Source organism: Haliotis asinina, chromosome 7 (assembly GCF_037392515.1).
Source record: "Haliotis asinina isolate JCU_RB_2024 chromosome 7, JCU_Hal_asi_v2, whole genome shotgun sequence".
Lineage (NCBI taxonomy): Eukaryota > Metazoa > Mollusca > Gastropoda > Lepetellida > Haliotidae > Haliotis > Haliotis asinina.
In genome coordinates this window covers 4,817,219-4,842,509 of record NC_090286.1, presented here as the reverse complement: position 1 = coordinate 4,842,509, position 25,291 = coordinate 4,817,219, and the positions used below count along the sequence as shown (strand labels likewise).

Here is a 25,291-nt window from a genome sequence, read left to right as displayed (position 1 = left end):
TTTAATTCTTGATGAATTAATTTCTACATTTATAGTTTAGACTTATAAAGAAATATGTCATTACCGCAGCACTCAAGGCACTTTTCCTTTTACTTTTCATCCGGTTATTAGTTATCTTGTTACCATTTAGTCAAAAATAAAAAAAATTATCACAGTTAAGTCATCTACAAAAATAGAATACATAGAACTGGAAAGGAGACCTGTCTTATTATTTTTTTAACCTGGGGCAATCTTGCCCAGTCATTTGAGATTTGAGTTAGAATCCGTTTTTTTTTTTAAATCTTTGGATCTGTTCAGTCATGTTTTTATGGTCATGGGAGATGGGTTTACATGAGGCTGATTCTTATGATGTGTTGAGTATATTTTTGACAGGATGACATATCTCACTGATTCTGTCGAATATTAAGATAATATTTTGAAGTATGCCAAAGTCTTTGTTGTTATTTTTGGATGAACCTTTCCACCTTGTGACCAGAATGTTTATCAAAATAGCGATACACAGAGAATGAACAAAATGCCTGGGTTTACTGTTATTTCTGTGTGAAGATGGTTATTTTGTCCAGACCCCAGTATAACGTTATAAAGCTCTGTGCAAATTGTCTTAATGGCTTTATCAGCAGTTTGAATTGCATCTACTTTGTTTAATGCGTCTTAACCTCCCAACTAAAGTTTTCTTCATTAGGTTCAAGATGTGGAATGATGGAAGGTGTGAAGGTGTCAGGGTAGAATAGGTCTTCAGCAACCTATGCTTGCCATGACTATCTTATGACTTATCATAAGAGGCGACTAACGCAATCGGGTTGACACGTCATCGGTTCCCAATTGCGCAGATCATGCTGTTGATCATTGTATTGCCTGGTCCAGTCTTGATTATTTACAGACCGCAGCCATAAAGCTGGAATATTGCTGAGTGTGGTGTATAACCTACCTAACTCACTCACTCACTCACTCACTCACTCACTCACTCACTCACTCACTCACTCACTCACTCACTCACTCATGCATGATGGGTAGATGTTCAATATTTATCAGTAGTTATTATTTCTTGTAAAGAAAATTTTCTTTTGTCCATTACAAGGTTAATTTCCTTTTTTTATAGACAAAAATAGACTGGAATTCCATTTGAGCATGATGACCCAGTTATCTTAGGAGTGACTTATTGTAGAGTTATGTCCCTTAACTCTCTCATAAGTTACTCCCCCGCTTTTGAATCTGTGATTCCTGAATATGTCTTTGACCACCATACTTTTGTAGTGGCGCCAAATCAGTAGATGTTTGGCACTTATATCTGACATTAATCTGTCATGTGATGTAATTGGCTCACTGTTCAAAGAGGTATTATGTTATTATTTGTCTGTATATTGGATCTTAGATATTCGCTGTCAAATTTGGAAGAGTAGGTGATACGAATGAAAGGTTTGTTATTTGGCTTGTTACCCTGTCACTGTGACGTATGCTTAGCGGGAACAAAATAAGTGTTATTTAAATATATGAATCATATTTGATGCAAAAACAGTTTGTGATCTGTCTTCTGCAAAAGACAAAAGTGGGCTTCTCTTCCAACACAGACACTAGTCTCATTCTATTTGTAAGATATTCTTCAGCATTCTTCACAATCGTTACGTTTACGGATATCTGATGCAATGTAAACGTGTACTCATCACGAGCAATCCTGTAACTACAGTGGCGATTCTTAGTGATTATATGCACCACTGTGGCTTATTTAAACAAAGAAATCATCATCATTGTCTACGATTTGTATTCTTGACTAAATAGTAGCCCATAGATATTTGAAGGAAAAGCCAATCTGTGGTTTCTGATGATGAAGCACAGCTATCCCACGGCTTCTCCAAACATGGACCAGAGCTGAATCAATGAAGGAAAGTAGATTTATGAGTTCATTCTTGACATCCATGGAAGATGACCCCTCGCTGACCAGGATGTGGTTTGTCATGACGGGTAAACAGACAAGTTCTCATCGTCCTGGTCTCTGTCCTGCTGCTATTTACTGAGGTCTCCATGGTCTCTGTTACTGTCCTAGGCATGCATCTCGCAGTGTTACTCATCCAGCCAGTGCAATAAATCCAACACGTTTAGCCTCATGATGATCAAGTTTTATTTGGCATAGGTTTATGGAGATTATACCATGGATGTATAATGGTATTCTGAATGTAATACTTCATCTCACAATTTCAGGGTGATAATACTGGCAATATTTTCCTTGATACTGATTCATAGTTAAGTACTGACTTTCAGATAATATCCCTGTGCATGTATGAATTACGGATGATTGTGCCAGCTCGTGATGGACAGGGTCCTTTAATGATACGCTTAGCTTTGATCCGTTTATTACTAAGTTAATACTGAACTTTATTATTGGCGTTAATAACTCCCCTCAGTGGATTAGTTGTAGGAAGGCAGTTTTGTCTGAATCAGTCACAGCATTACAAGTTTTGGGTCTGAGATTCTAAATATAACATTTGATTTTTTGTGTTATAGATTTAATTGACATATTTTATTAATAATAAACCAATGCAGTAATTAAGACAGGAAAGGTTTCTTTCAATTCTCAAGATGCAATATTTGGAACAGATTCTTTGTTTTAGGTTTGTATTTTATACAGTGTTGAGACCATTAGTATTGTAACTCATTTACCATTTCAAATTCTTAAAAATTATCAAATCTGAGAAAATTGTCCTGTAGTATGAGTATTTAATTTACTAGTAATTGTGGTTTGTAGGTCCAGTCAGATAAATTTATAAACCGCCAGATTAAAAATTTGATATTTTACATTTATTTGCTTCTTCGAAACGGTTTACCAAGTGACCTTGATGCCGTGAACGTGATAACTTAGTTCATACTTTTTAAACTTTGTCCATGGCCAGAATTGTACAAGGGACTCTGAGCTATTATTAGTGTGAGACTTGGAAACTCCAATTTGTGATGGCAAGAAGATAGATACTTGAGACGAACAATCAAGGTAAGTGCTTTAAGAATACTAAAATGAAATTAGTTGTTAGGTGTTTGTGATGTGTTGTTCTCTGACGACAACATTAAGGGGCACCTTACAGAGTGCAATTTCTGCTCTAGATCTAGCTATATACTTCTCTAACTTTTACAGGGATATTTTTTATCTTTTCATGGTACATTTAAATAATTATTGGAATTTTTAAAGTGTGAATACAGTGATTGAGTATCATATCATGATTTTAAAGATGAGTGCATCTTTCGATAATTGGTTCATTACCAATGAACAATCATTGATTAAAAGTGATCATGATTTGTGTCATTTCGCATATTTTCCTGCTCAGTTTGTTATTGCAGATAAACATAATATTGCTAACATTAAACAGTAGTTCCAAAGTCATTTGTGTTCATTTATTAGAAAGGGTGATTGATTGCTTGGTCATTTGGTCACTGCGACCAACCCTTGATTATTTCAATTAGTCGGAACACCACTAGCTAGCAAAGCATATTTGAAAGACTTGAATGTAGCTTTCATGAACTGCTTTTTAGCCCAGGCTCTGCCTTTGAACTCTTTTTGTATTCCTGGCATGACAGGACTTCAGACAGGCTCTTATGGTTAATTAAACAAAGCTAATAAAAGTGTATACATGCCCAGGTTAATATCTATACAAGGAGATCAATAACAGATAGTTCAAACTGGCTAAACAGCTGCAATGAATGCAGACAGCACTGAAAAACATGAAAGTAAATTCCTTTCAAGGCATGATGATGTGTTTTTGTTGCAGTAGCTTTGCACAGGCATTCATCTGATGTTCTGAATTTCTTTTCCTCGGGCCTGTTTTAGAAAGTAATCATAGAATTCAAGCAATCATCATTCAGATTCTTTAATATGGACTTACAAATGTCTTAGCCCTTAGACTGTCTTAATGACATTGCATGAATAGAGACCTGTGACTGTCTTAATTCTGGGATTAAGAAAATCCAAATCTTGAAAAAAGACTGTCGACAGTCTTACTGCTGGGATGGTCTGAACTCCAGTGTTGTAACTCTGTTTGAACAGAGATTTGGGACAGACTTGGCACTAAGATATTCATTGCTACCATGTTGTAACAGGGGCAGTAGAGCAGCCAAGTGCTGAAGACTTGGCTCGTCACACTGAAGACCTTACTTCAGTTCCACTCATGGGTACATTGTGATAAGTCCATTTCTGTTGTCCCCCACCATGATATAGCTGGAATATTGCTAATAAAAACAATAAAATAATAAACATTAAATTCACTTGCTCACCATAATGTAACACACACTTATGACAGTTTGAACACTGTGATCACTGTATGGAACAGTGTCTTTGCTGTTTTTGTCTTAGCTGTGTCTTCATACACTCGTTGTAAATTTGTATCCATAACTCTTGTCACCTAACGCTAACATGTCAAATAACCAGGGCATCTTTTTGATATGACTACTTTTTGATGATCAAATTGTTATTTTAATTATCGTTACTCTAACTGGCATTATGGGCACTGTAGTATATTGTAAGATGGACTGTCACAGATGTGTATGGAGGAACATCATCTGCACCAGGGTTGAACACAAGTTGATGAACTGTACTTGTCAAAATGTCTTTGACCAACAATTCTAGGTTTAGAGAAAAGCAATCTGCAAACCAGCTAGACCTTTCTGTTGATCTGCCTCTGTACCACAAGCTCTCTGATCTCCAATCCTGCAGTGCTTATAAGTCAGTATGAACTCTTACATGATGTTATGAACATTTTAGTCTTTGGGTCAAATTTGCTGGTGACATTTCTGAGCTTGCAATTCACAGTGGACCATTGATTCTCACCTCGAACATCCTACATTTGTCATGTGATGTACTTCTGTGCTGACTGACTTATATGAAAAAGCCTGGTGATGAATATTGTATGATTCTTCCAGCCTGCTGTACAATGGCCTTGAGACATATTTGATCAGTATTGAGTTACCTCTCATAAATGGTAATTTTTTAATGCTCAGATTGCTGGAGTGTATGAATTTTTTCAATCATATTGCCTTACTTCTTACATTAGAAATTATTTTCTCCATTTTGCCATGGTGATCCATAAAATGCCTTCATTTTGTTCCATCATTATATCTATCTTGTCTATCAACACTCACTCAACACTCACTCAACACTCACACAACACTCACACAACACTCACACAACACTCACTCAACACTCACACAACACTCACTCAACACTCACACAACACTCACACAACACTCACTCAACACTCACTCAACACTCACACAACACTCACTCAACACTCACACAACACTCACACAACACTCACACAACACTCACTCAACACTCACACAACATGCACCCACCCCGCACCCCTACACGCATACCCCAACAAAACCTACCAGATTCCCCATCCAGTACTCACCCATGACCCTACCCCTCAAACCTACCCCTCTCCCTTCCCCAACACATACCTCCCATCTCCCACCCAGCACTTCCCCACCCCGAGACACACCCCTAGACACACACTTGCAAATGCATACTACATATGAGCCAGCCATTTTGACAGAGTCATTATATTTTAAAATCTCATAATTCAAAAGGTACAAAATACTATTGGCAGTTTTGTGAAGTTTGTATTTGTGCAGGTTTTTTGTCCTGGCTGAAAGAAGAGTCATGGTTTGGAAAAGTAATTCTTTGTCTCTGTAGTACATGGTATAAGGAATTAATTAAAACCAATGATCAAGTTATAAATCTGATGTGTTTGGGCAATGCTGTGTTAGATATGTGTTAAGCAAAACAGTCTTCACTTTGCCATTATATTGAGAATGCTCTTGGTTTCTATGAATTATGTATTTTGGGCTTGGTTATGCGCGATGTCACAAACTGGCTTATATAAAGGTTGGCATTATTGCTGTTATGCAAGCAAAAGGCGGGAAGAATTGGGTGAAATTCATTTGTTCTTGAAGTCTTCTGTTCGTAACCTTGGTTTTCAAGTGTCTCAAGGTCATTGAATGCTGTATAAATTCTTGAGACTTTTACACGTTTTTGAGATAGGCACATCATACTGGTGTGTGTTACACAGGCTCATATTGCTATGCCAGACTGATAAAGACCTTTAAGCTATTGGAACAACTCCAGGAGTTGTCTTGGAGAGATTTTTATGTATGTATACTAAATTATTTTCCATACAAATTGTATTTATAACTCGGAGAAGCTGGACTTCAGTCAAAACTTTCAAGCATTTATTCTTTGCTGCCTGTAGAAATTTGGATTTTTGCTCACACTTACTGATATCTGTTTGATTTTCATTTGTTTCAGTTTTGCAAAATGGTGTTTTGGAAAATAAGATGCATTTTGGATTTTGTGATCATAACACGCACAACTGTCGGTGTGTCGGTAGTTTTATGTATCTGTTTGGACATTTAAATCGCTAGTCTTTGTAGGCTTAAGGCTTTTGTGCACGTTTTCATTTGACAAGTCAGATTAGTGAATTTCAAGTGAATGATACCTGATGTTGCAAGAAAGGAAAACCTGTATCTTGTATACACATCTACACCCAGTTTTATTATAATACATTTTTAAATAAAATATGTTATTATGATTTTTTATGTGGAACTCTTTTGACCAAGGTTTTGTGGGCCTTTTGACTTTTCTGTTCTGAGGTACTTTTATCATGTGACCCTTTTTTTACTTGTTCCCCACGCCCGCACCCACACCCACCTGCACCCGCACCCAAACCCACATGCGATCTCCCAACCCAAACCCTGTGAAACACTCGAATACCAATTGTGCAATGTGCAGCATCAACTGAGACAATTTACTTTATTTGGAATTTTCCTCTGTTCACAGGCACAGAAAGTAATGCAAATTCTCCTAAAGGCCAAGAGGCAACTTCAGTTGTATTATCCTCAGGGAGCTGAAAATGGATTTTGAGTTCATTCTAGCAACCTATTTAATGACTGAAGGAATGTTTGTTGGGCATTAAGTGTTATCAAAAAGACAAAAACCTTTTAGATAGTATGTAAAATACCTTAATTTTAGCGTAAATATGAATCAAGGTATTTTTGGAGAATTCTGAAACTTTTTGCTTCATACAACAGAGAGTCTTTGTACAATTACGGATGTGTTTTAGAAGTGAGATTGTTTTGACATTTGTTTGGATTCTGTATGAGAGGTATTCTCCAACTGTGCATGCACTCATTGCCTTGTTCAGGTTCTGCAACATGTGGACGTCATACACCGAAACATTTGCAACCTCCTCTTCTTACAGCATTGATTCATGCATGTTGAAACAGTCCCAGCTGGTGGAGATATTCACCAGTTATCAGATATAAGTCAGAGAGCTATCTGGTTCAGGCGTCTACGATATGCAGGCAGGATCCAACTTCACAGAGACAGAATATCAGCAATCATACAGTAGTGTTGGCAGTGTCGACACAACCTGTGTTGTGTTATCATCTTGGGTGCAGGAGCCCACTGATGGATAGAAGACATCATGGATCAATGACAATTGATAGTGACTACCAGTTGTGTTCCAATTAAAAATAATAAAAAAATTATTTAAAGTAATTATTTATTGTAAAAAAAGTATTTTTTACTAATTAGAATTTTGTCATTTTAGCATAACACACTAACTATTTAATTTGACGAATATTCACAAACATGCACTAAACAACCATGTAAAGTAATGGGCATTGTAAACTTTTAACCACTTATATTGTTTAATTACAATTCCAGTATCTTCCTTCAATGAATAACAGTATTAGTTATAAAAGTATTAACTAGAGCAAAACTGGGGGAAACCCTTTAAATTGGTGATTACGTTAAAAATGCATATACATGTATTTCAATTCTAATTGATAATCTTTCACAACAGATCCTCCGATAATTGAGATAATCGATAGAGGATTTGGTTTCCATTTCCCAAATTTGAATCCCAGTTCCCGCAGTCACAACTTTACGAGTGTTATTTTATATATATCCAACTCCACGATTGTCTCTAACATCGAAAACAGTATTCAACCTTCAACATTAAGCTAACATGCCTTAATATCCTGGAAAAACTGTTCAAAGTATAGTTAAACTTAGCTCACTCACTGCTTTTTAATCAGCCTATAAATCAGCTTCAAAGATGACTTGAATAATGTCATCATGCCCTTTTTTGCCATTAAGTATGGAATCCTTCATTTATGAAAAAATACAGTTTGTGTGAAGATCAATAACTTTATGACTCAGTTGATTATAGTTTTTATATTTCCCACCGCCTGTCTGGGCTTTCCAGAAATATCAAACCCTTAGATCCTTGACAATTTAACCTTACCTTTAGTGTTTTCTTATTACTAGAGATCAATACATGTAGCACTTGAATCAATAAAAAAGTAATTAAATTTAAGGGGCTCAGGATTATCACTGGTGGGCTATTGTCTGTTTCAAACTTGATCTTCAATCAAAATGAACCATTGTCAAGATCATACAAGACTTGCAAGAAATGGATTCAAAAGAAGAGACTTATCTGTCATAATTATCACGTGTCACTGTCACGATAGCTTTCATGAAGACGAAGCAAAATGCTGCACACAGTCAAGCATCTAGAAATAGGATTATAGGGCAATTAGGGTTAAAGGCTCCAATGTCTGGTCAATACATCCATCATGTCTTTGTATTCCATACTTCCTGCAGAACAGATCAAAGCTGAGGGCGCCTGGATCTTATGACGTCATCCCAGAACAATTCAGAATCCCATGACCTTGCTATGACCTTCAACTTGGGATTTGATACATTCACAGACAAGGATCATCAAACTGTTCATGGCAACAGGGCTGAGGATGAGAGACAAACCAAATTTTGGGCCATAATTGTAACAGGATGCTTCTGATGGACATCCAGTCTGGCCTTCACATGTGCTTCTGTTGCACATCCCAGACACAGGAACATGGTGACTGAGAAGATATAATCGGTGTACTAGAAAACATTTCAGTTGCTGCATGTCATGTGTTTCATTTTGTTTTACAGGTGAAATTCAACCATGCAATAGATACCCAAACTCCATTTGGCAGGTAAAAACATGGGCCAAAAGTTCTGAGGAATTCCTTCAGTATTGTAGAGGAAACAGATTCCTTCCTAGACATGACCAAATGCAGTAAATGTAAGCTTTCAAGAGCAGAAAGGCCTTTCATATAGCTTCCTTCCTTTCTCTCAGAATCAATTACAGCAGTTCTTGCCCGTCTGCTCCGGACCAACACGTCCACAACATATATTGCATGGGTATTGATTAGTTTCTTTGCTGACGTCTTCTTATGCAAAAATCACATACCAGGGAACCAAATCTAGACATTCATGGACAGGCTCTCTCAAAATGATTTCATAGCATGTTTAATAAACAGCAGGTGAAGAGGTTTGGGTTATTTCGAGATTGGTTCAAATTAGTACCAAGTAGTGTCTGCTCCTTGACGTCTGCTTTTGGTCGTCTGCTGATGGTGTTTGACCCATCATTACTAGGCTGAGCAGGCAGTGGGAGTCTAATGGCTGACTAATGTATTATATGATAGAATATCAGTTGAGAGGCAATTATCCCTCACTTTAGGGGCTATATTTTCAGGCACAATTTGCCATTGGCAATATCCATTTTTACTGTTCTCTGCTGGATGAAAACAGGAATGGAGGTTGATCATGGTATGGGGTCAGACATGCTAAATGAGAACAGTGCAGAGAAATTAGGAGTTTAAATGAAGGAATTGACATGAGTACACAATTCTCTGGCAGGTATCAGGGTGAAATGGAGGGTATCCACCATATAGGCAGCACCATTTAGTCCACCATGTCTCTGCAAGAATTTGGAACAAGATTTCGTTTTATAGGGTTATCGGTGGAAGCAGAACCTGCGATAACTTAGAAAATCTTCTGCCGGGCTTCAGTGAAAATGGTTGTTCAGTGCAATTTCCTTTCAAAGAAAATGAAACTGTGCTAGGTAACTAAATTGCACCGATCTGGTGTTGTTCCAGAGGATATGTTGAGAGTTGTGGAATGAGGAAAGAGTGCTGGATGGATTGAAAGCAAATCCCCTGCAGCGACTGATTGAATTCTGAGTCTTAGTTGCTGATGCCTTTTACTATGTGGTGGAGAAACAGTTGTTACCATTATACTCACAAAGAAACAATTATGCCAGGATGAAAGCATCAAAATTCCATCATCATCATTTTCACATGTTCACATTCATCCTCCCCTACACTTGCTTACAAGGTTTATCATTAAAACAGCAAACTGATGGAAAGTTCTAAATATTTCAGATATCGTTATCTTCATAATACATATCACCTTTAATCTTGTATTCTCATGTCACATTGTGGTCTTTTCATTAGAAACTACAACAATTTCTCTCCTATTTGGGCTGCACATCACAATTCTTTTTATTGTGTCCTAAGTTTTGTGGGATCAATCAAGCTTGCATCAAAGTGAGTGTGAGCGGGGTTCCCAGCCATCTAAGCTGTCAACATCTTGCTATGTCAGCTCTGTAGCTAAAGGATTTCACCAAAACAGTAAACTGTCAAGGCCGGAATGACATTATTTTTTTTTTTCCCCAATAATCCCTCAAAATTGCTGACTCACTACCATTGATGATATATTTTTTTCAAAGGCCTTAGCAATATTCCTGGTGTATTCTTGGCAATCTTTCAATCAGTTGTGTGACTGATCCAGAATCTTCAGTGATTGGCACTATGATTATGGAACTATACAACTGAAATAGAATGTCATGCATCAACTGAGTGCCCCTTGCCACCTGTCGCCTGTCGCCACCTGTCGCCATTGGTCATCTGTTGTAATAAGAAATGGAATACTAACTCAATTCCTATGTATACTGTCACTGTTAGCTATTTGCTGAAAACGTTTAAATTAAACCTACTCCCACAATACACAAGCTGTTACTAGTTGACCTGTTGCTGGTACATTTGTCCATACTGACAGGAATCCTTGGTTCATCTTTGGTACATCAGGGTCACGGAGTAAGAATCAAAGATAATATATGTTTTTATGTATAATGTATATAAATATACAGATTAGGACAGGAAGGTACAACAGTATTTTGTCCACATAAAAAAAAAATAATATTCTGCATGTTGTGACATGGAAACAGCTCAGACTAGTTTATTCCGAGGAACAAGGTGAGGTCTGAATCTTTTGTGCCAATTGAAGTCAAGTCAATCACTCAGCGCTATGTTGGCTCCAGGAACAAAACACTTCTCTGATAATGAAGAAAAAAGAAACAAGAGCTCAAAGATCAATACTGTGTGGTCAGTTATTCCCTCATGAGAGACATGAAATACTGTCCATCTTCATGGCTATAAATTACTTGCCATAAACATCCATACTCGAGGGACTGACAGACAAGGACAAATCCCAGTTCTGTTTTGGACTAAACATTGTACTGTTCAGATTTTTGAATGACACTTATTTGTGGATGTTTTGACAGATGAAGATTATGGTATATTTAGTGGATTGAGTCTCATTTTTTGGCGACTAATAGCTTTTGAAATTAATCTTATCTGAAAACAAAATTAGGTATTTCTTTTCTATTTTATGTGTTCAATGACAATCCAGCAATATTCCAATATACCATAGCTGCCAATAAATAATTTATTCTGGACCAGACAGACCAGTGATTTATGTCTATGCTACCCAAAAGAAATTAACTGCCATTGAAAGAATTAAACTTGAAGATGTTTAAGTGTTTTGCTGTTTCAATCTTACTGCAATATTGCATCTATCAGTTGTCTGTATATAACTTTGAGTCTGAACCAGACAATCCAATGATCGACATCCTGAGTATAAATCCACGCAGTTGGGATACAATGATATTCAGTGAGCAAGTCAACAAGCTTAAGAATCAAATCCGTCTAATCACATCTCCCAGCATTTCCTGGGGTTGTGACTTCACAAGGGATTAGTATAAGTTTAGTGGAATCTGGAGATACAAGATATGAACACACTGTATATGTTCTTCCATTGCACTCTGCATCTTTTACACAACCTTTGTTTTCGTATCACTTAATTTGCTCCCTAGTTAATCTCCTTTTCTGGCATGGGATAGCTTTGTGGCTAAAGCAATCGCTTGACATGCTGAAGATGTGGGTTTGATTCTCTGTATGGGTACAGTGTGTGAAGTCTATTTCTGGTGTCGTCCATGATAATACTAGAGTATTGCGAGTAGTGGTGTCAAATTCAGCTGGCTCACAAATCCCCTGTTGTTTTCAATTTATGGACAGAAAGTAGGATAGCTTCATATTTAAAGCAGTTGCAGTGCAAAGACAACCTGGAACCAGTCTCCTTGTACAGTATTGTCTTGTCAACCAAGAGGGAATAATTGATTTTTACTTAGCTTTGGACATGTGCACTTGAAAGTAAACAAACGAAAAAAGGTATAATTACGTTGATTAAATCTGTCTTTGTCAGATTAAACCCCATAAATCTGAATAAATATCTTTCCAGTACTTATTTGTTCTTGCAACCATAAGATGAAATCTCAGGAGTGGATGGATGTTTCAATGATTTTTATTTCCAATTGTGTTTACAGCAATCTTGTTTATTCTGTCATCGTTATTATTATCATAAAAAAAATCACACCTTTATTGCAAATGTTACAAACTGGATTTGGAATTTGTGAGTTACATTTACTTACAACTGATTTTATCTGCTTTTATTTGATTTTTAATCGTGATAAGATTAATGGACTGTTTAGAAAAAAGACGAAAAGGAAAACATGTTCGCCTTGCTGTGTTTACACAAAGGAAAATGGTAATAAACATTTCAGAGCGCGAGCTTGTTATTTATTTTCTCTGCTCAGCTCTATATTCAGCCTGATGCTATAGTGGTGCATGACGGATGAGATGGTAGACCTGCCGTATCTCTAACCTTTGTTCCTTTGGCAACCCAGACTGATAATCATAGATAAAAGATGGTAAAAAGTGTTTAGTTTAGAGATATGTAAATTGATTCTAGATATGCTAGGAGTTGCTGCAGAGCTGAATCGAGCACAGAGATAAAACATTAGTATATAGGGCCCCTTATTACGACAACCAGGAACCTTGCCGTTCTCAATGCATTAAGCTATATGCAAATAGTAGATGTTGTAACAGCGATGCTCAGGGTGTACATAGTATTATGAGTCCTGAGGTAGTTTTTCAACTTGGATCCTCGTAATGCTAAAGGAAGGTAGCAACAAATTTGCTTTTTTGACTAGTTTCAGTGTGACATTGTCAAAGAATTAGAATGAACTGAAAATATGACAGGAAACAGACAGTGGTTCAGCTGACCTGGGATTAACTTGTGTTGAGTCATGTAACTTTTTTACTATAAGCAGCATGTGGCTTTTTTGTTTTGTAATAAGTGAAAAGGATTGTGCTCCCACTCAGAAATCTATGTACAGCCTCTTTCTTTTTTGGATTGGTACACGAGATGTATTTTCCTGCTCAGAAATATATTTCCCTGAGACTGAGGGAGAATCCATGGTTTGTTATCAAGATCACGTGAACCAATCCGGTATCAGCATTCTGACATTGAGGTAAGATATTGCTCTGTAAATCTGTATGTACATTGAAGTGTGTGTTATCTGTTGGAGGAGATCAATGTCAATTTCAAGATTGTTGCACTTAGTGTCATGTGTCAACTACTAGTGGTAGCAGTGTGACGTGGAAACACTGCTTGTACACAGTGTATACATACCCGTGACAACAAATGTGAGGTAGGGTAAAAACAAGCAGCATATTTCAACATCTTTTGGTATGTCATGTACTGGATTGAAGATTCCATGTTAAGCTTTACCTCCACCACGTAGCTGGTTGTTAACAAACCTGGACCATAGATGCCATAAACTGATGGTATTAAGGCAAAATGTCTACCCAACTCTCTCTTGAGTCTTCTCTTATGATACCCAAGTTTTCCCTTAATCCCCTCTTATGGCCACCGGACCTAACTTAATCACCAGTTATAATCATTAAGTCTAACTTAATCCCACCTTACAGTCACAATGTCTAACTTAATCCCCACTTATAATTGCCAGCTATAACTTAATCCCCACCTATAATTGCAAAATCAAACTTAATCCCCACTTATAATCACCAAGTCTACTTTAGTCCCTACTTATACTTGCCAGGTCTAACACAATCCCTACTAATGATCACCAGATCTAACTTAATCCTTACTTATTATTTTGGTTTTAGGAAATTATGATTCCCACCCTGGATTCTCACGGGGTTCATCTAACCGTGTATGATCTATGAAGATCCGGGGTAGAATAGGTCTTCAGCAATCCTTGCTTGCCACAAAAGGTGATTATGCTTGTCGTAAGAGGCGACTAACGGGATCGGGTGGTCAGACTCGCTGACTTGGTTGACACATGTCATCGGTTCCCAGTTGTTCATGATGTTGATTACTGGATTGTCTGGTCCAGACTCAATTATTTACAGACTGTCACCATATAGCTGGAATATTGCTGAGTGTGGCGTAAATCTATTGGACAATCAGTGGACAATCTATAGAAATGGATATGTTTGGGTCATCTGTTATTGTGTGGCAGGTCACGGAATAATCTTTGTCGACTGTTACAGTTACTTATCCCACTGACTCATGCTCGGCTCGCATGTCCCTGTCATTTAATGGCTGAGTTCCCGTTCTGTTACAACATCATGTTGCCAGATGCTCACGTGCCATTTCCAGACTTTTTTGCATCACAGACAAAAATTACAAGGACTTCATTGCACATTCCGGTATGTTCTGATTGCTCCCAAACAAATTATCACCTTGATATTTCTGTAGTTACAACAAGCTTTTCATATTGAGCAGAAACAATATCAGACCTTGTCAATCAAAGGCTGATATGGACTGAGATATCCTGAGCAAATAATATTTAAAGCGTTTGAACCAGAGGAATGTGGAACATCAGATTTTGGGGGGTAAGTACCAGTGGTTGAAAATAACTGGTGTTCTGTTACTAATTATTTACAAGATTTATGTCTCCACAAGATTTTTTATTTTTATAAGCTTCACTACAAACAGGTGCATTTTAAAGAGTGCTTTCAAGTTTTCTACAGTCAACAAATTTGGATATGCATTTAACAAATAGTATTTTTGATGGATTTACAGACACTAGTTCATATGAACATTTTTGTAATCTTTCTACACAAATTATACCATAGAAATTGCATTTTACGTTATTATTACAGGCCAGTGCAGTAAAGAGAGTATATTGCTGATTGTGGCAACCACTGGGAAGCAAACAAACATGTCAACTTATAGCCATGAAGACCTTGAACTTGAAATGTCACCTTTAAATATGAGTCTGTATTTTTACCTCAGTTTACAATGATCACATTTTAAGGTCACTTTGTGGACATTAAATCTCACTTCTACTTAAAATTCAAACCAAAGTGTTTGCTCATCACGCTGAAGACCCAGGCTCGAATCCCCACATTGGTACAGTGTGAAGCTTATTTCTGTTGTTCCCTTCCATGATGTTGCTGGAATATTGCTAAAAGTGACATAAAACCAAACTCAGTCGGTCAGTCCAGCCTTTTGAACTCCACTTGAGTGGAATCTATACGTTAAGTAGGTCAGTATTTTTTTTTAAAATCATTTCACTGATAAAACTTTCATGTATGGGATGGTTTGCTGTATGTGAAATATTGAAGATGTGCATGTTTATTTTGATTTGAAAAACAAACAGCACAACACTAACATGTTATCCATAAAATTAAATAACATTTGTTATGTTTTAGACAAAATTGTTTCAAACTGCTTGTGTGGCAGAAGGAACATTCAGATATGTATCTGTAGCTGCATCGACATGGAGAGCAGGGAATGAAAACATGGGTGGGATGCAATTAATCTTTATTAGCTCCCAAGAATGTTAACAAGATACTTTCTGGAGCAAAACCTACTTGTAAAAGTGGGCGAAGTGAGCATGTGTACGTCTATAGCTGCCAACTGCATCTCCCAGTCTTGACGAATAGCGAAATAAGAAGAAGTATGTCAAGTTTGCATGCCAAACCCTCATTTGTGAGGGTTTAGTTTCAGCATTGTAGCATTCTGTTTTGTCTCCTGTTCCCCGCAAGCACCTCCCGGAACTTCATCGTACCAACTGTCGGTCATCCAATTGCAAAAATAATTGATGATTCTGCCAATTTGGAGATTTCAGTGGCAAGTGTTGCGGCAAACGCAAATTGAATGATTACAGTTTTGGTGGCTGTGATATGTCAGCAGTGGGTCTGTGTGTATAGATCCTGGCTTTACCCTGACTCTGATGTTTAATTCAAGTTGGCAATGAGTGTTTGAATGGAATCACTGTGATTGGGTACTAGTTAGTTAGAAAGACTGGAACACTGTCATATCGTTAGGCAAATATCTTCGCCATACTTGACAAGATTTAGTGGTCTGGGCTGAGGCTACGTGTAAAGAAAACTAAGGGTAACAGTTCTCTTGATGGTCTCGTTCTATGGTAGTGTGGTGATATGAAGGACCACTTTGTCAGGATCTTAGATTGATGGGGAGAGAAGCCCTCACTTTGGCCTTACATTAAGAGAATAGCTTGCTCTGAGGTGCTTCAGTGATTTGCAGCTCTTCAGAAAACTCAGTTTGTCTACAGCTTTCTGGACAGTGGTCAAGATGTCAATTCTGAATCTGGGAATGAAGTAGCAGACAAGAGTCTTTTTCATGATGTTTTGTCATCCAAATTTGTTGTCTAAAATGTTGTATTTCCACTTGAAGTTGTGACTGCTGCTTATTTCAGTGATGGTGTAAAGGTGATGCTTCTGAGCAGGTTAGAACAATGATGAACCTGCTCGTGCTGTCGAAGACTAGGTTCAGTGCCTCAAATCGGAATGATGGTGTGAGTGAGTGAGTGGGAGAGAAATGGTTGCACACCACTTTTAGCAATATTCCAGCAATATCACTCTGGACAATACTGAAACAGGGCTTCACACATTGTGCCTATGCGGGGAATCAAACCAGGGCCTTTGGTGTGAGGGAATAATAGATAGAGTAGGAAGATAGTCCAATGGTTAGTGTGTGTGCTTGTGACAGTGGCGGGCTGGATTTGATTCCTTCTAAATGTCTCTAAATTAAACAGTTGCTGTGTCCCCATCATCAGTACGCCCGCTTGTGGATGTATTAAGTCCATTGCTTGTAACAGAAACCATTTGATAGAACATCCATAAAGCTGTAGGGTAAAAACTGTAACAAACCCTTCAGAAATGCTGCTGTTGTGCAAGCACTGTTGTTGATGCTGTTTATGTCAAGTTTGATGGTTTGATGGTGTCACAGTAGCTGATGCCATCATGGTGTCCAAGGAACTGCTCCTGACAAATCAGGAAAAAAAATTCTGGGGGTAGTCCAAAAATAACATGAAAAGTCTCCTCCTGTCTGAGAAATAGATGAAGCAGTAAAACCATATTTAGGCAAAATATGTTTTTGCTGCATTTCTTGAAAAAAAATATATGCTGAAAAAAACAAAACTTTTGGATGATAAAATGATGTAGGATGGTGTTTTTGGTAGTGATGATGAGTTGGGTGAAGATGAGAATAGTACCATGATTTATTGTAACCTAATGTCACCATCAAGTATAAGGAAAAAAGAGTGGGTTTTTTTTCTATCTGAATGGCACATGGATTGCAAATTAAGGTTTTAAATAACACGTCATAAACATACAGTTTGACAGGTCTGCTGCACAGGGTTGAAAACTACTCTGGCGGAAATGAGAACGAAAAGACTTTTTCTGCTCATGATGGGAACTGACTGTATGCTGATCCCAAAATAAGTCTTCGAGGAACAGTAGGGGAACCTTGATGGTGAAACAGGGCAAAGAGATATTGAATAGCTTGGAGTCCAAACTAATTCTTGCCTGGTTTCTTTGGTTGGGGGTTAATGCATATTCTGACAGGGTATATACACAGCTTATCACTTGATCAAGTTGTTGGAGATGGATGTGGGGTGAAGGATCTCATCCCTCACAAGACAGGTGACCAGTTGAGGTGAAGGAGGAGGGGAAGAGAGGATGAAGAAGAGATCCTTTATCTCTGAACTGACAAACACTGAAGAAAGGTTTTGCATCAATTCTAGGAAAATCCTGAAGAGGGAATTTGTTTCATGAGTTGTTGTTATTTGGGAATCAAACCCAAACTCTGTATGATGGGCTAAGGCTTGAGCCATTAAGCTACCTCTCACCTGGATGACTTTAGCACCTGTTTTGGATCTGGAGTAGCAAAATGCTGAAAATAGACATCCATTCATATGTCTTAATACTTGAACTGGCTTTCGTGCATCATCTCAAATGGTACAGGATTTCTAGATATGATTGTCAAGAAAACAAAAGCAGCAAAAGTTTAACTAAATCCTACTTCTGATAAATAAAAACTTTCCAGACATACCAGAGTTGAAACTGCTATCTGTAGTGTTCATCAATGCCCAAGGCATTGAGATTGGTTCATGATCTAACAAAAAAAATCATAAGATGAATTGAGCTGGTGATTTATCTTCCAAAATGTAGTTATAGTAGCAAAAGGTCACCTGATATTTATCATAAAAGAATGGAGGTAAGGTACACTGGATTATCTGGGATGAAACTCCATTATCTATTTGATGTCTTGTTTTTTTCACTGTAAATTTCACTTGGGGAACCATCCTCAAGCAGCTTGCAAAGTAGGTGGGTTTCTTTGCAGATGAGTTGATAAGAAAAGACAGTCAAATTGCTGTAGCTGAAGTACATCCAACAATCCTGTTCCTGGATCGCCCCAATATTATTAGTTAAAGAGGGTGGTCCTTGAAAGAGTGCTTTCTACATGGCTACACAAAAACTCACTGGACAAATTGCTGCAGGAAATGTAATCAGGCTGCCTCAACTCTGACAGGCTGGGATCTGATACTGTTTAGATGATTCATGTCAGAGTCTTGTGGATGGCTTCAAAAACATATTATTGACAGCAACATAACATTGTATCAGGCTAGAATGTACAATAAATAGCCGCAAAGAACCTGTTACCAATGTGAATCTCATATAGCAAATGGCAAAGATTTTTAGAAGGGCAAGCATTTGTCACTTTGCTCCTGAATAATGCAGAGCCATTTGCCTCCGCGCCAACCACAAGATTGTATCTCAGTGATGTTTTTTCTTTATAATTATATCTTTGATCTGATTTATTCATTTCCCTTGCAATGTACTGCCAGTAAATTCTTGAAAGCGTTTACCAATAAAAGCATTGCCCCGATCTCAGATGTGAAAGATTTCAATTAAACTGGATTTTCTGAAAAACAAAATATGAACTTCAATATCACAAATCTATCTGGCAGCAAGAAAAGCAATGTCACAGAAGTGATGGAGTTTATTCTTACAATATGACCGGCTCCAGTATGTATGGAAGTTGTACTGAAGCGTCAGAGTTATGGAAACAAAATGACTTCTTCATGACAGATGATGGATGGTGCAGGTGATGAAGCAGGCAAGCTGCCATTAGTGTCAGAATATTATGTGGAAAAAATTGTGGTTATGATTTAATTTTCACCGACTTCAAGGAATATTGAGTAATGTTGAAAATTCACATGAACATGATATTATATATTGCAAGTGTTTATAATTCTGTAAATACACTAGTTGTACATCAGATAGTTTCTTTATGTTGAATGCTGTCTGAATTGGAAGGTTAAAGTTTTTGACATGACTCAAGAATTAGTTCTTATACTGGTTTGAATTTTGTTTTACATTTTATGTAACTGTAGAAAATGGTAAATATTTGGATTGATAGTTTTCTTAGAATCACAAGCCCATCGACAAGGAAGTCTTGCCGCAACAAAACGCTTTCACACAGTTTATCATAAAGCCTACGTTTTGGAATATGTCGTGTTCCATTTGTCTGCCAGAAGTTCAGTATTAACTATCTTTGATTTGAGTCATGATTCTAGTTTAGTCAGCTGTGGATATATATCCAGGATCTAGATTGTGGAATAGGGGGGTTACACGCTGTATCCAAGTCAGAAAACTGAGGAATCACCAGATAGGATGGCACATCAGGCATCTGATGGGGAGGATGTGCTCTGCCACATCCCAGCTTGCTTCAGCAGGAACAGGCACTAATTTCTCAAAGCAAACTTAATTTCTTACTCAAATATCAAACTGAGTTTGACAATTTGAAACAGCTGAATTTTTTAGCTCAACTGCATTTTCATTATAAAAAAGCCCAAATAAATTAAGTTATCCACTGAACTTTAATTGAATTTAATATCGATTTCAGTTCAAATTTGAGTAAAACTCTAACTTAAGTCAAAACTCAGACTTACGTTTATTTCAAGAGAACCTGGAGTCTGATCTCATGACCTTCTGTTGTACTTTCAATTCATGTATAGGAACGTTTATGGACAGTGAGTGAGTGAGAGGATGGGAAACATTCATGGGCTGTGAGTGAGTGAGTGAGTTTAGTTTTGCACCACACTCAGCAATATTTCAGCTACATGGTGGTAGTCTGTAAGTAATCGAGTCTTGATCAGGCAGTCCAGTGATCAACAGCATGAAAATCGATCTGTCCAGCTGGGAACCAATGTCAACCAAGTCAGCGAGCTTGACCACCCAATCGCGTTCACCTCTTACAACATGCATAGTTACCCTTATGGCAAGCATGGGTTGCTGAATTCATGTTCTACCCCAGACCGACAATGATTTACTGATTAATTGAGTTAGAGTTTAACAGTTCCGATAGTACTATAGTTATATCTTGGCATGACATCTTGATGTCGGAGGAAACTTCAAGGTCACAGACATGTAACATATGAAAACCCATGAGCAGGGTATGGTACAGACAAACCATGATTTGAACTTAGAATCAAGGGATTTAGGCAAATCAGAGGTTGCAACTGCACAGCAAAATGTGTCATTTAAGAAAACTGAGCACAAATGAGTCAGAATGCTATAAATGGATAGAAGCATAAGGCAATATTTTTATAGTCAAAGTGCAAAAGCCATACAAAAAATGATGTCACAACCTACAAGACCATCCATGCCCACAAAAACATACTGTTGCCATTGTGTCATGTCATGTTTTTCTGAAGGAAGCCTTTTTGCTTTTTCCATAAGAAGTAATGAGGATCCTCTAAAGAGTTTATATGTCCTTTTTAACATTTTTTTTTCAGTTTTGTTTTTTTGACAACTGTAGAAAGCAGAGCAGAGATTGGTGCTTATGTGCAATGTTGGATGTCGATCAAAGATGTAAAAAAAAATCTAAATGGTTGCCGATGGCATGGTGTGCGTCTCCCAAAAAATACTGGATGCAAGTTTTTATAATTGTCAGTTGGCACAGGCAACAAATCATGTGCCCAAATTGACAGTCGTAGCTTATTTCATTCTCATTGTTCATACCTCACTTCCTGCCAGCTCAAATTTGATGACACACGCTGCTCAAAAAATGTTAAAAGAAAAGCTTTTTTTATGATATTAAACCTGTTATAGATTTTTTAGAAAACACAAACCTATAGATGTATGAGATATTCTTCAACATGTGAGTTATATATATGATTGTAACTGTTGACAGTATAATTACACAGAGAAGCTTTGTCAGCTTTAGATGACCTACTGCTTTAAGACCAGACTAGGAAATGCCCGTTTCCATCTTTGCCTACAAACTAGATGTAGTGACATCATGCAATCAGAGATGGCTTTCGTGTAGGTGTGTAATGTAAACACAGTGCATGTTGGCTTAATTTGTTTTTGTTGCTGCACAGTATTTTTTATGAAGATGTTGATGTTGATGTGCACAGAAAGGGAATTCTAAGATAGTGTTGGGATTCGGAAACTAAATCCACTGATGATTATTGGAGAACTGCATATATCCACTCACAGATTACATAAGCAACAGTTATCGCCAACATGTCAGTATCACACATGCTCACTTCTGGTCAGTTACAGTTCTGGTATTTTTCCCCATGGTATTTCACAACAATAAAGGACAGCAAAAGAAAATTCCTCATGGTAAGTAACATAAGAACAAAATTAAACATAAAGTGATGAACCATATGAAAAAATGGAAACTTAGGTTGGATATCCCACAACCTGCACTCTGTTTCACAAAACTCTCATGAGCCTAGCATCTCGTAACTTTTCTCGTAGCATTTGTAACTCCTATGCTACAGTATAGGAGGGCGAGTGCTACGAGGAAAGTTACAAGATCTTAGACTTATGAGAGTTTTAAGAAACAGACCCCTGTATAATAGCAAGTTCAAGTTTACAAGTCATTATTTGTTTTATTCCCCATCAATGTATTGCAAAATAGACACTCAAGCAGTCACGCATCAGTTATTCAAGGTTACTGTTTGATATAGATTTTTCAGTTCATGAATGATAGGAGAAATTCTGAATGGTGATAACTGTTACAGTTAGTTGTGAGAAAGCATTTATTCACTGCCATGATTCCCTTACTTGGCATTTTATAAACACTTAATCACTAGCAGTGAACAGGATAGACACATCAGTGAATAGCTAATTAAGTATCATAATTATTTCTGTTTCATTAATTTGAGAAAAGAGGAGTAATTTTTTAAATGCTGCCTAAAGATGGCGATAACTGTTCACTAGCCAGTAATGAGATTTTGTTGATAACTGAGGACAGCTCAGTTTGTGATGCAGAAGGTTACACAACACCAAATGTTTTCCCATAGACTTCTATAGTAACCTTATATTTTTTAAAAAAATATCCAGGCTATCAACAGCCATTCCATGTACACATGGGCACAGTCTGGCCTCTAAACTACAATAAAACACAAGTTGTGGCCAACTTGTCCGGCACATTTGCCAAGCACAGGAAGCGGAACACATCAACCCCCAGCTCCGCACCGAATGTCACCTACTTCAAAATATAGGTACACACATAAGCATAACCCATGGTGATAAAAATGACAGCACTAAATACTTAAAATTGTGGTCAGTTTTAATAACAGGGTGGATGTGCTTTTAAAACACATACACATCTTACACTATTTCATCCAATCACAGCTGTCACAGGCCTCTGTCCGTTTGAGTTGTTTCCATACGGTCCTCGCTCGGGCAGCATGTGATATTGATATAGTGTGGTGGAACCTGTAGAAAAAATGGTCTGCATCTGCACAAGGCCAATCTGTGATTTATGTACTGTACATACATGAAACTTCTCAGAAAAAAAATAAAACTGCATGAAACCTCAATATTTTTTTCTGTCCAACATATCTATTATGGCAAAAGAATAAAGAGATTTGCTGCACTGATAGAGGTGTAAGAGTTACATCATGTCTACTTCATCAAAGCTTTGCAAAAATGCATTTCTGCTTTCATAGAGAAAGTTTTCAAATCATGTATATACCATGGGAGTTCACTCCTATTTCACAAAAGAAGGGGGTCATGGGTTGATTCCATACATGACTGGGGCTGCCTAGATCATATCAAACCAGAATATATTTTGAACGACCAAAATCATGGACTATAGGCCAGATATTGGGGAGATTTCACATTAAGCAGCTTTAGAATCTTGACATATGTAAGGCTGGTTGATGAAGTTTGTCAAAAAGTACTAAGTGAGGAGATGCATAATGCCTAGCTGTCTGGAACACTGATCAGAGTACCCTGCCGCCTGTTCGTCGATCAAGGCAAATGACCCCTTAAACAGATGAAATCACTTTTTGACCACAGCATGATAGGAACTTATGCTTGACTCTATTGATTCATCAAGCTAAGACTTTTAAAAACTTCCAGGAAATCAAAATTATTTACTGTGAATTGTTTTGAGGTTGTTAGACTTGACAGTTTCATGTATAAGCCAGTTTAGAGGGTACAAAGTGGAAATATCCTCATAATTTTGGAAATTTATTGGTTAACCTGCCCAAAACTGAATATTTCTATTCACAGTTAACAGTATTTGACAGTATCAGCTAAAACCAGTGTTTCTCTGCAATAATTTATGGGTTACTGGGTGACAAGAAGACATATTGTATATGGGTAAACAAGGGAGATAATTTAAAGACATCACACACTCTCATGTCAATAAAATTTCTGGTCAGACCCACTCTACAAGGATCAATTGTTATTATTTACATCTAATCAACTTCTTGGGTTCATGTACAGCCCTTAATTCATGTCTGGCAAAAAGAAATACTGCACAGTGAGGCATTAAGAGATCATGGTCAGAAACTTCCAATGGATGACGACGACCGAGTGGGGGAAGTTACCAGTCAGACATTGTGGTGTTTTAACTGGACTGGGGTACTTAAATGTACTGTATGTACCTACATATCCAAGTACTGCAACTGCTACAAGGTGGTAAGACATATCGAAGAAAAGGGCGTGTGCTTGATTAGACGCAGTCAACAACAGACTTCAGACCGGCTTGTCGAAATACCACATTGTATGTGAAGGCTTCTGTTTCTGATGTATGTGTGCATACACACCTCCCCATTCATCAACAGGCATTCTGCAAGCTGAAAATAATGTTGCTATTATATTAAATGTCAAATCATAAAATCCAAAACAGCAATGAGACAGTTGCAGATAAAACAAAAAATAATTTTGAAAGTCATATGTGTTAAAAAGGGGGAATTTTTTTTAAAATAAGGAAAGAAAATTAAGTTGATTCACATGCAAAATGGGTCAGACAGACAGAACTGACCATATGCTTCAATGTTTACATTTAAAACAAGGGTTTGTGACATGTTCTGCTGTGCAATGAACATATTTCATGATTTTCCTTATCATTTAACTTTAATTTGACCCTCAGGGGATAACCTCAGACACTCACATTGTTATAATAGTGTTGATTTTGGCTTACTTTGTTGTCAAATTCATCAGTTCCAACAAATTTAGAAGCAGGTAACCATTAATCAAAGGTAGAACTCACCATAGGGGTCTATTACCACTGTTTGGCCTCAAAACGAAGCAACGTTCATATTCACAACACTAGAACAATCTATTCCACTCAATACAGCCCCATCTTTACTCCCATTACCTTTAAATTTGCCTCCACATTCATACTGACTTGTTTCCATGGTGAAATAAACACAGGAAAGCATGTAAAGTATGAATTACTGAAATGTGCTCGAACCCTACAGGTTACACAACACCAAATGTTTTCCCATAGACTTCTATAGTAACCTTATATTTTTTAAAAAAATATCCAGGCTATCAACAGCCATTCCATGTACACATGGGCACAGTCTGGCCTCTAAACTACAATAAAACACAAGTTGTGGCCAACTTGTCCGGCACATTTGCCAAGCACAGGAAGCGGAACACATCAACCCCCAGCTCCGCACCGAATGTCACCTACTTCAAA

At 37.4% G+C, this 25,291-nt stretch overlaps 1 protein-coding gene and 1 long non-coding RNA gene across 3 annotated transcripts in view; one reads left to right on the top strand and one right to left on the bottom strand.

The window, feature by feature from the left end:
* The window catches only part of LOC137290359 (3',5'-cyclic-AMP phosphodiesterase 4C-like), a 374,490-nt gene that overhangs the window by 164,320 nt on the left and 184,879 nt on the right, over window positions 1-25,291 (top strand). The window lies entirely within an intron of this gene.
* LOC137291599 (uncharacterized) lies at window positions 22,910-24,434 on the bottom strand. The gene is made up of 2 exons (XR_010957271.1): window positions 24,253-24,434; window positions 22,910-23,070 (listed from the first exon to the last, which is right to left on the bottom strand). It is a non-coding gene; the product is annotated as an uncharacterized lncRNA (long non-coding RNA).